This window comes from Arachis stenosperma, chromosome 4, assembly GCF_014773155.1.
Source record: "Arachis stenosperma cultivar V10309 chromosome 4, arast.V10309.gnm1.PFL2, whole genome shotgun sequence".
Classification (NCBI taxonomy): domain Eukaryota; kingdom Viridiplantae; phylum Streptophyta; class Magnoliopsida; order Fabales; family Fabaceae; genus Arachis; species Arachis stenosperma.
In genome coordinates this window covers 30,265,738-30,277,394 of record NC_080380.1, presented here as the reverse complement: position 1 = coordinate 30,277,394, position 11,657 = coordinate 30,265,738, and positions in this window count along the sequence as shown.

Sequence of the window (11,657 nt, the reverse complement as noted above, 5' to 3'; positions counted from 1 at the left end):
TAATACAAAAAAATTATAATTATAAAAGTGTATAATATCAAATAAATAATTAATAAAAAATAGTAAATAATAGAAAAAGATAGTTCATATAAACAAAAATAATATAAATAATACAATAGTATGTATAAAGGATAAAATTGGTAAAAAATAAATAAAGATTAAGTATTGATGGCTAAAAGCCCGTTGGTGAAACGCAGAAGCTTGCTTCTTGAAAACGTGGTTTTGAATGCAAAATCACTTCTGCGTTCATGAATCAAAAATTTGCCAAACCAAAAATTACAGCTTTCAAGATATCTAAACGTACTTCTTCTCTTTGAACGTGGTTGCCAAACACACCCTTATTTCCTGGTTCATCAAAATATGGAACACCCAATGAGTTGATTTTTTCTTTCAATTTCAGAGAGAAATGAGACTGGGGTAAATTGAATTTCTACACAATGATAAAAATATAACTTTATTTTTTAATGTTTATAGAAATTATATATTTATCTCTCTTATAAAAATATTTAATTACAAAATTACCCTACTTTAGTTAACATATTAACTCTTATTGAGTTAAATTAACTCAAACTAAAACTAAGCATCCAATTAAAGCATATCACGTCACGAGGAGTAATTTACATGTTGAAATAGAAGGGGTTGGGTAGAACTCACCTAAATTATATATGTGAACGAATAATATTATAATATATGACATAAATTAACAGGTAGTTAAGTAATATTATGACATATGATGTAATTATTTGTGTTAACATATTAAGTATTACTAATAAATTCGTTATTATACTGCTACACATAATTAAATTATAACGTGACACGTGTCTTTAACAATCATATAAGCATGTTGATAATAAAAATAAATTAGAGACTAAGAGAATATATCTTTACCAATTTTAAAAACATGATCACGAATTTCTTTCTCCTACTTTTATATAAAAGTATGATTAATTATCACTAAAATATTTATAAAATAAATTCTATTTTTTATTTTTAAAAAAATTAATAATTAAATATTTATTTTTTAATTTTTTTGTTTTTCACATTTCATCTATTTCTTTTAATTTGAGTTTTAAAGAGAAAAATTTAGAGCTCTGCTAGAATTTTTACTCCTCTCTTTACTTTCCATCAACGTCGTTCATTCCTTGTTCCTCCCTCTTTGCGGTAGTTCGCTCTCTGATTCTCTCTCTGCGCCGTAGTCGTTTTCTGATCCTCTCCATCCGCAAGATTGCTTGTTCTCCCTTGCATTGTGCTTGTTCTCTGATCTTCGACTCCGTAATACACTGTTGGCGACGCTACTTGGGTCCACTACTTCGTTGTTTTCTGTCATCTCTCTGTTCCTCTTTTTCTCTGTCTTTTTTTCTTTATTTCTGCCTCTGCAGCCTACTTCTTTTTTTTACTAATATTTTAAAAATATCTAGTTATTCTAAAACAATATAGAATAGAAACAATAAATATTTTGTTAATTTTATTCTATCATAGATATTTTTATTTTGTTTTTATATTAAAATAACTACTATTTTTAAATTTTAATAATTTATTAATTAGTTTATATTTATTATATTATTATATACTATAAGTATTTATTAAAAAATAATATTAATAGATATTATATAATTATGAAAAGAAAAAATAAGCGAGTTTATAATTATTGTTAAATAAAAATATAATTAATTTAAAAATGAGTGAATTTATAATTAAAATTAAAATAAATTAAATAAAAATAAACTATTTGATAAAAATATATTTATATATATTATAATTTGCATATATATTAATAAAAAATAAAACAGTTTGGTGGCAAAAGAGGACATTTTACTCAAAGATAATAAGGGTTTGAACCTGAATTCTCACATTTTAAAAATTTATAAATTTTAAGCAGTTTAGTTGGACCAATTCGCTTCAGATTTAACCAATTCGTTCTAATTCAATACTTTGTGTGGTTTAAATATTGAACCAGACTGATAATAAATTTAGTTTATCGATTTTTTGATCGAATCGGTTGGTCTTGTCCAATTTCAATAACAATGTATAGGGTTACTTTAAAAGTTCTTAAGAACATAATTACAAGATCGGTAATAATGTTAGAAAAAAAATATATTTATTTTATTTAATATTTATTTATTATAAAATATATTAAATAAAATCAAAATTAATAAATTTTAGTAATTTTTTATTAATATTTTTTAGTTATAAAATATTTGGTTACACGACTTCACTGATTTACTGACGTACGGCATACTAGCTAGTACTAGAACACCATTGATATAACTATCTATATATTTTCCCATATAAACAATTTATATCCATTGCATGTATTAATAATTTATATATAAACTTTGACGTTAGTGTGCGTTGTGTTTTCCAAGAAAAAATAAAACAAATAATTAACGTTTTAGAAGAAAATTAATAAATAATAAAATCATGTAGTTAGAGGCCAGGGGCCGGGATTGAAACACACTATTAATTTATATGAATTGAAAATACATAACATTGATAACAATAAGTGTAACATTACAAGATATTGGAAGGCACATGCATGGAAGACACGTACAATACAAGACGTACACGTACATATAACATGGTGTATACAGAGATATAGAGAGATAGAAATACTCTGTACTTTATTTCATAACTCTTATATATTTAGTGATGGAAGCTGGGGCAGGTGATGCATAGATTATCGATGGAAAGAGCTATGCATATTTTGCGATCTTACGTGGAAGGGAGTAAGAATCGCAACAATAGATTAAGATGCCAATAATGCAATGGTGATGGCATGTGCTGAGCTCTCCTCCTTTACCCAACACATAATATTCTGCTCCACCAGGGATTGATTCCAACACTTTTGTTATGCTTCCTGCATGCTCCATATAGTTATAAAAAATAAATAGTATGTCCCTACTACTTATGATGGTTACGATAATTATGTAAATATTACCATTTAAAGTTATTTTTTAATATTTTGACAATATTTTTTAAAAGTATTGTAAAATAATAAAAAATATTATTTAATTTTAGTAATATTTTTTGAAACATTATAGATCTATAACTATCATCATAATATAGACATATTAGAGAATACATTCACAAATGTCATATAAATAGTGGTACCACTATATATATTCTAAACGAATTTAATTTTAATGTTAAAGCAATTTATATATATCCAATTATATATTATCGTATTAATAAAAATAATTATTTGTTATATTTATATAATAAATAATTATTTTAAAGAGTAGATATTATCATACAATTGTATAGTTTTTTATATGGTCAATGAGTTAAAATTAAATTCATTGTATACATGATAGTATTAATACATTAGAAAATTTCCTACGTGCTCTAAGAGAAAGAAATAAGAATCCCTGCTCTATATATTCCATTTAATTATACTGTGGCTATCAATAATGTGACTCATTTTACTTTTTTAAAATTAAATTTTCAAAATTTAAAAATACACTTAACTAGCTAGCCCCTCTCTTCTCCTTCTAAGATTACTGATATATCACAATATAGATAAATAAGAAGAAATATCATTTATTTTTACAGCATCTAAGAAATTCTCGTTATATTATATTTTTACCTTGTGTTGCATCAGCTTCAAATGGCTTATTATCAGTAGCCGCAGCAACATAGGTGAAAAACAAGAACATCAACAAAAAGGCTTTCATGGTATTCATAATTAATTTAAGTTGCTATAAAATATATGAGATGAGAAAGATGAGAAAACCTGTGGGAATGTGTGCTCTATTTATAAGAGTATATATTGGGAGACATATATGTATGTGTATGTATTGGTATATGTTAATTTGGTAGTTAGGATTGGTAGTTGGGCATGAGAGAAACTTCATGTGCCTGCTATGGCGAATTAATTAAAGGGACGACCTTTCATTCATTCTTGATAGTTATTATTATATTGAGTACTATTGGATCTGCATAAGAAATAAGAATGGGATGTGATACATATCGATTGTTAAAAAATGAGAACTACTCTTTCGTATTGTAATGAAGTAATAAGTTTTAATTTCGAATGAATATATTAACAATATAAGTCGTACAATATTTTTCTTTTTCTATGTATTGAATTTTTTTAAGGTGATGGTAACTAGTGGCTAAGAGAGAGGGAGTTTGAATCTTAGTCATTTTTTATTGAATATTAACTTTTGCCTTTTTAAAAAAATTTCAGGAGATATTTCTGTTTTTGTCTCGTATCGAGTTGAGAGATACTTTTGTTTTGTCTCGTGTTGAGTTGAGAGACACTTTTGTTTTTGTCTCCTGATAACTAAAAACTGAGAAAGGAGTAGAGAAGAAGAAATAACACTAGATATATCCTAGTTTAGCTACTAGGTGTAATGTAGTCAGGGACGGACCCATTAGTTAAGAAGAGGGGGCACTTGCCCCCACAGTGTTTTTAATTTTTTTTAAAAAAAATATAGTTATATATAATATGCTCCCACTTTAAATTTTAAATGACCCCACTATAAATAAATTAAACTCAATTAGCTAAAGTTCCAAATTCACTTTTTTTATTTCTCTATCATTTTGATTATTATTTAACCTAATCAAATTTAATTCTTGTGTCGTCACTCCTTTATTCCCTTAAACCCTCTTTGTATTTTTATATTTTTAACTTTTTTTTTTCTGTTCCTTATCTAGTGGTCATCTTCTCTTTATCAAAAAATAAATTTTAAATTTTTTATGTTTTTTATATAGTTTTCCATGACCCTATGTATCTTTTAATTCCATTATTTCTCTTTTTGATATTTTCAATTGCAAATTTTAATTCAAACAATTGTAGTTTAGGTATTAATCTAATATTTTATTTTCTTCGTGACTTTATATATTTTATTTTATTTTCGATTTATTCATTTTTATTACTTATTTTTTATCTTTTGTTCTATTATATGTACCTATGTTGCATATAAAATTTTAAAATAAATTGATTAATTTACTAATTTAGAATATATTTTTATTTTTAGAAATAGTAATAAAAAAATATTTTAATTATAATACATAATTAAACAGATTTATAAAATCTTTCATCTAACATTATATCAAAATTAAATTAAAAAATATATAACAAATTTAATTATTTTAAAAAGAAAGAAAGAAAAAATAGTGAATTATGTTTTTATTATTTTATATAAACATACTTTTCGTATACAGATTTAATTTTTTTAGTATTTATATATAATTCTAGTTTCAAATTATAAATATTAGTGTATCATTAGGTGCTAATATACCAATTAATTCAGTCTTTTATTATTAAATGTGTATACAAAATTAGTTAGGATAATAAGGTATTTATATAATTTAATTAAAATATTTTAAGTTAAAGTTTTAGAAATAAAAATTATTTTTTTATAAATTATATATAATGAATAGTATTTTAAGAATGAAAGTGTTCACTAACTCTTTTAATTTTTATATCTCTATATAATTAATAATATTTAACAAAATTTATTTTAGTATATATATTTTTGCCCCCACTTTTAAAATTTTCTGGGTCCGTCACTAAATGTAGTCTATATCTAGTCTTCATCACAATAATGATGGAATTTCATTATGTTTTCACAACATTACAAACACCAATTTTTTTTAGGAACTACCCATTTCTATTTGGGACAAATTCAGATTCTACACCCAATCTGAATTCGACTAAGACTCAAAACCTAACTTTCAATTGCAAAGTGCTAACCCAACTTGTAAGAGAATCCACACAGGATCATGAAATACAACAGAAAGATATACAAAGAAACTCTGAAACATCTATGACTTTTTCTCTAATTTTGATCACTGTCTTTTTTCTTTCACTGATTTTTTCTTACAAACCTCACCATGTTTGTCTTTTTTACCATGAGACTCAGACAGATAAAATTAAGAAAAAGAAAACAAAATGAACATCATTGAATGAGAAGAACTCAAGAAGCTCTGGTAGCTATGAGAACTCTATGCTCTTACTTACTCTCCTTGATCTCAACCCCTTGACCATTCACCCTTAATATAGAAGGAGAAGCTTCCAACCCAACCCAACTTTTTCATAAAAAGATTTTTGACTGGCCAAAAGATTATTTAAATTTTCTGAACTTGAAACAAATTTAGCCAGATCTTCTTTCAATCTTTTCACCTCTTTATGCAACATTTCATTTTTCTCAAAATAATTTATATTTGCAATCACAGAATGATGGTATTCACAACTCTTAATTTCAGCCTTTAACTACTTATTTTTTTCAATAAGATCAACAGCATTTTCGCCTTCCTTTAATTTATCTTTAAGAAAAATATTTTCTTCTTTTAGAATGATAACTTGAGATTCAAGATCATAGTTTTCATTTAAGAAGCATATGATCTTTTCATTAAGATGATCTATCATAAGATGAAGGTCTTTCTTAAAGGGTTCATTGAAAGTTGTCTCATCAATGTGGTCGGCCATGAGACAGGAAAAAAATATGATTGTTATATTTTGTAACAAAATTTTATGATAGGTATATTGTCACCAAAAATATTTTGAAGATCAAAATTTGTTATCACTTTTGTAACGATTTTTGATTTTTTGTATCACAAAAAATTGTTACAAAATATTACTTTAAATTGTAACAATTTCATTTTTTGTTACAAAAACTTTTTGTAATGGGACATACTGCAACGACCCCTTTTTTGTTACAAAACTCTTTTGTTTCAAAATTTTAATTTTTTGTAACAATTTTTTTATTATAAATATTACTTTTTTTTGTAGTGATGGAAATGAACTTTTATCAAGTTAGATCTTCTATTTGACAAAGGCGGATTTGCTTCTATTTTTGGCAATCGACAGTTTTAAAACTTTTCTTCAAATTATTTTTTTAATGACAAATATCTTTTTTGGCTATTCTCTATGACTTTATTTTTTCTTTCATATTCTTTTTTGATGAATTGGAGTGACCGAAAACAAAGACAGAAGAAGAAACTTTTAAAGAAAGCATTCAAAGTAAATTAAACTTAATTGAATTCTCACTTTCATTTTCTAAGACCAAAAGTAACCTGCGAGACTTTTAGCTTCTTGAGGAAACTTTCTTTTGATTAAATCAAATTAGATTTTAATTTCTAGTTACCATGGCAACCGAAGCTTGCATGAAATCTTTGGGCCATTTGTTTTTTTCTTTAATTTATGATGAATTTTGAGGGATTTGGGCTCCTTTGTTTCCTTTTTTTATTCAGCCACTTGATTTAATTAGTTTTGCCCAAAGTTCAATGTTTCATATTCAAAAATGGGCTTGATTAAAATTTGGCCCACTATTAAAAATAGGTTGTTTTGCTGCACACTTAAACAAAAATTATCAAACAACCTATTAAAAATTATTAAATAAAATTTTTAATAATTTAAATAATTTTTTATTTTATATTTTAATAATATTTAATCATCATTTAATTAAATATAAAATTTCCAAACTCAAGCCAGGTATTCCGCTTTTCTATTTATGTTTTTTGATCTAAGACGATTATTTGGTTGCACCATTTGACAAGAAGTCTCTATTGAACACTTCTTTATTGTGAACAATAATTATATTGTAATGTAAAGCATATACATACATACAAAGAAAGGTTATAGCGATAGAAGAGATCGACTCCAAACCTTTTTATTATTTCATACTAATTATTATATATTATTCTTAATTATATAGATACACCTATGCATATCTATATTTGGGGCTCAAATGATTGCATCATATCTATTCTTTTGCATGGTTTGTCTCTGTTTGTTGCTGCTGCTTCCCCGACTCAAGTACCATTTGCAGGTATAGATTCTAATTCTCTTGCTGCATAAATACACCAACCACACTTTTTTATTGTGACATTTTTCTAAAGGGAAGAAATTTGTAACTAGAAATGGGTGATAAGAAGATAATAATTTAAATTCTATAATTTTATATGTATAATATTTATAATTATATATTTAATGCATTTGATGTTATTTAATTATTTTATAAATAATTAAAAAATATAAAATAAAATAATTTTAAAATATTTAAGTTAATTTTAATATTTTAAATATTTTTTATTAAACTAAAATATAACAAAATTTATAAATGATATAAGTTACCAAATCAATAATAATTAAATTTTTATTTAATTCTCACTTTGCATTATACACACAATATAAAGAACACATTGTACACTCGAATTGTTATTCATTGCGTGTATTAATTTATAATTTATTTACATACTAGAACATTATTGATAATTTGTTATATTTTTTATTTATATTATATATTAAAATTAGTTACTAAAATTAATTATAATATAAAATATATTCTAAATATAAAATATATATTAAAAATAAATATTATTTAGATTATTTTTTATTAATAATAGATGTAGATTTATTTGTTATAATTTTTTTAGTAAGAGTATATATGGAGTACATAGTATATAAAGTGTAATAATTCAATAGATATTAAATTTTTTTTTTCTAAATTTCATGCAAAGATTACTCCTGGTATCATAACAAAAAAAGTCAACATTTTCATCATACAATCTGATAATGTTACCTTATAATCGCACACTATAGATTGTCTTTAGTACATTCCTCCCAATAGTTTTTCAATCATCAATTAAAAAATCAAACTATTAAATAACTTTGTAACATAAACACTTGAACACAAATATATGATGTCTAAGTTATTTTCCATATTTTTTACCAAAGAGTAGTGCCTGTTTATTCCCACCTATGGTTTTTTTAAATCTTCTTTCCGTTTAAGAGTAGGAGGTGGTAGAGGAGTACTGCCAAAGAATATTTCATCACTTTTAAATTTCTCTAGATTTTTCTCGGATGCAAGGCCATAAATTTTCATAATAGAGTCAAAGCTAACAAAATTTTTCTTACAAGCAAGACTATAAACTTCCATAATAGCCGTCTATCCTAAAATCAAGCCCCAAGTATATTGAAACTACTGAGGCTCTTCATCAAGTCTAGATGCCTTTGTATACGGCATTCTTATGGTCGAAGGAGACATAATCCTCAGAGTGTTTCATAGTGACTATTGGGGACTAAAGTGATGTATATATGTCATAACATTGTTCAATCGTTGGTCTCCTATGCTAAGATTTAACTTATCTCTCTAAGCATATACGTTCTCCAACGTCCAAAAATGCACAGGATATTCCACTTGTTTACCGTCGAGTTTGATATAGAATCAGCAATGAGTGCATGTTGATGAACCAAAAGGATTAAAAGATAGGTAAAAATAAGTTATTCTCGTTGTTGAAAAGAATGAAAAATTCTCTTAAAAATATCTAATAAATTATTACATTTTATATACTATGTACTCTTTATGTACTCTCACTCAAACAAATTATAACAAATAAATCTACATTTATTATTGATAAAAAAATAATTTAAATAATAATAATTAAATAACATATATTTATATAATTACATAACCACCAATTAACCTACAATTATTATTTTTGATATACACATACATGTGGCGTACTACGTATCCATTTTTATACTGGGACACATTGTGAACATGTAACTATATTTATCAAGAACACAACAAGGGAAAGAAAAATATTAGGTGTCTCTTAATTTTCAGTTTTTAATTAATTTTTAATTCAAATAATATTAAAAAATATTAGTTATTTTTTAAATTTTAATTTTTATTCAGTTTTTTTTTTTAAATTTATTATTAATGGAAAAGTCTAGGGGGCAGCAATTTTATTGCATTTTGGCCAGTATGTAACCAGCAGATAAATGTGAGCCATTGGATGAAATCTCACACCAATCTCATACCATCAAATCATCATTGATGGCTAGTTGATGGCTACCAATCACAAATATTGCTGGCCCCCTAGCATTGCTCATTATTATTTATTTAATTTAAAAATCTATTTTTATGTATCAATTATTCAAAAAAGAAGAAGAGTAATTTATTTTCTATTTTTTCTCTTTTCTAAAAGCTAAATAAAAGACAATATTTAAAAATATCTAATTATATTAATAATATTATTTTATTAAATTTTAATTAAAACAAATTCTTATTTTATAGATAAATATCTTAATAATTAAAATTAATTTAAATTTTAAATATTAGAATTTTTTTAACTTTTTACTCATTTCATAAAATAGTTATTTTTTTATTTTTTTATTCTCTCCTACGTTCTTTTGTCTCCTAGGTTCTTCTCTCTCACGTGCTTTATAAAAAAATTCAATTCAAAAAGTGCTACTCTTTTACAGGTAAATTTAATATTTTATTATTATTATTATACTTCTTTTTAAGTTTATAAATTATGTTCTAAATCTAAAAAAAATTTCATAATATCTATCTAATATCATCTGATTGATTGATTATTGATTATTTATTGGTTACATTTTTTTCATTTTTAATATTTTCAGGTTTTGAAGTACAAAAATAAAAGTATATGTGAATGACTTAATCACTTAGTCCTCTAAATATTTACTTTGTGAATTTAGTTATCAATAATTCACAATTAAAAAAAATTTAATGACTATGCAAAATAAAAAAATTGTTGCAGAAATAAAAATGAATCTTTTTAATATCTTATTCATAAAAATTCATCTAATATTTCTTATATTTTATTATTAGTTGAATTTCTTTATTACTTATATATTTGAACATTAATGTTTTTAAAATTATTAAAATTTATGTTCATAAAATTTATTTTTTTTCAATTATAACACATCTACAATTATTAAGTTATATACAAAATATTTTTTAAACACATCCAAAATTATAAATCTAAAATTTAAACATTAAAAACAAAATTAATTTTTTTATATCTTATTTGATAAAAACGCATCTAATATTTCTTATTTTCTTATTATTAGTCGAATTTTTTCATTATTTATATATTTGAACATTAACGTTTTTAAAATTATTAAAATGTATATTCATAAAATTTGATTTTTTTTTCATTTATAACACATCTAAAATTATTAAGTTATATACAAAATATTTTTAAAACACATCAAAAATCTTAAATCTAAAATTTAAATTTAAACGTTAAAAACAAAATAAATTTTTTTATCTTATTCGATAAAAACGCATCTAATATTTTTTATTTTTTATTATTATTTGAATTTTTTTAAAATTATTAAAATTTATGTTCATAAAAATTATTTCCTTTTCAGTTATAACACATCTAAAATTATTAAGTTATATACAAAATATTTTTAAAACACATCTAAAATCATAAATTTAAAATTTAAATTTAAACATTAAAAATAAAATTAATTTTTTTATATCTTATTCCATAAAAATGCTTCTAATATTTCTTATTTTTTTATTATTAGTTAAATTTTTTCATTACTTATACATTTAAACATTAACGTTTTTAAAATTATTAAAATATATGTTCATAAAAATTGTTTTTTTCAGTTATAACACATATAAAATTATTAAGTTAAAACACATCCAAAATCATAAATTTAAAATTTGAATTTAAACTTTAAAAATAAAATTATTTTCTTAATATCTTATTCGATAAAAATTCATCTAATATTTTTATTTTTTATTTTTAGTTAAATTTTTTTATTACTTATATATTTGAACATTAACGTTTTAAAAATTATTAAAATTTATGTTTATAAAATTATTTTTTTAAATTATAACACATATAAAATTATTAAGTTTTACACAAAATATTTTTAAAAC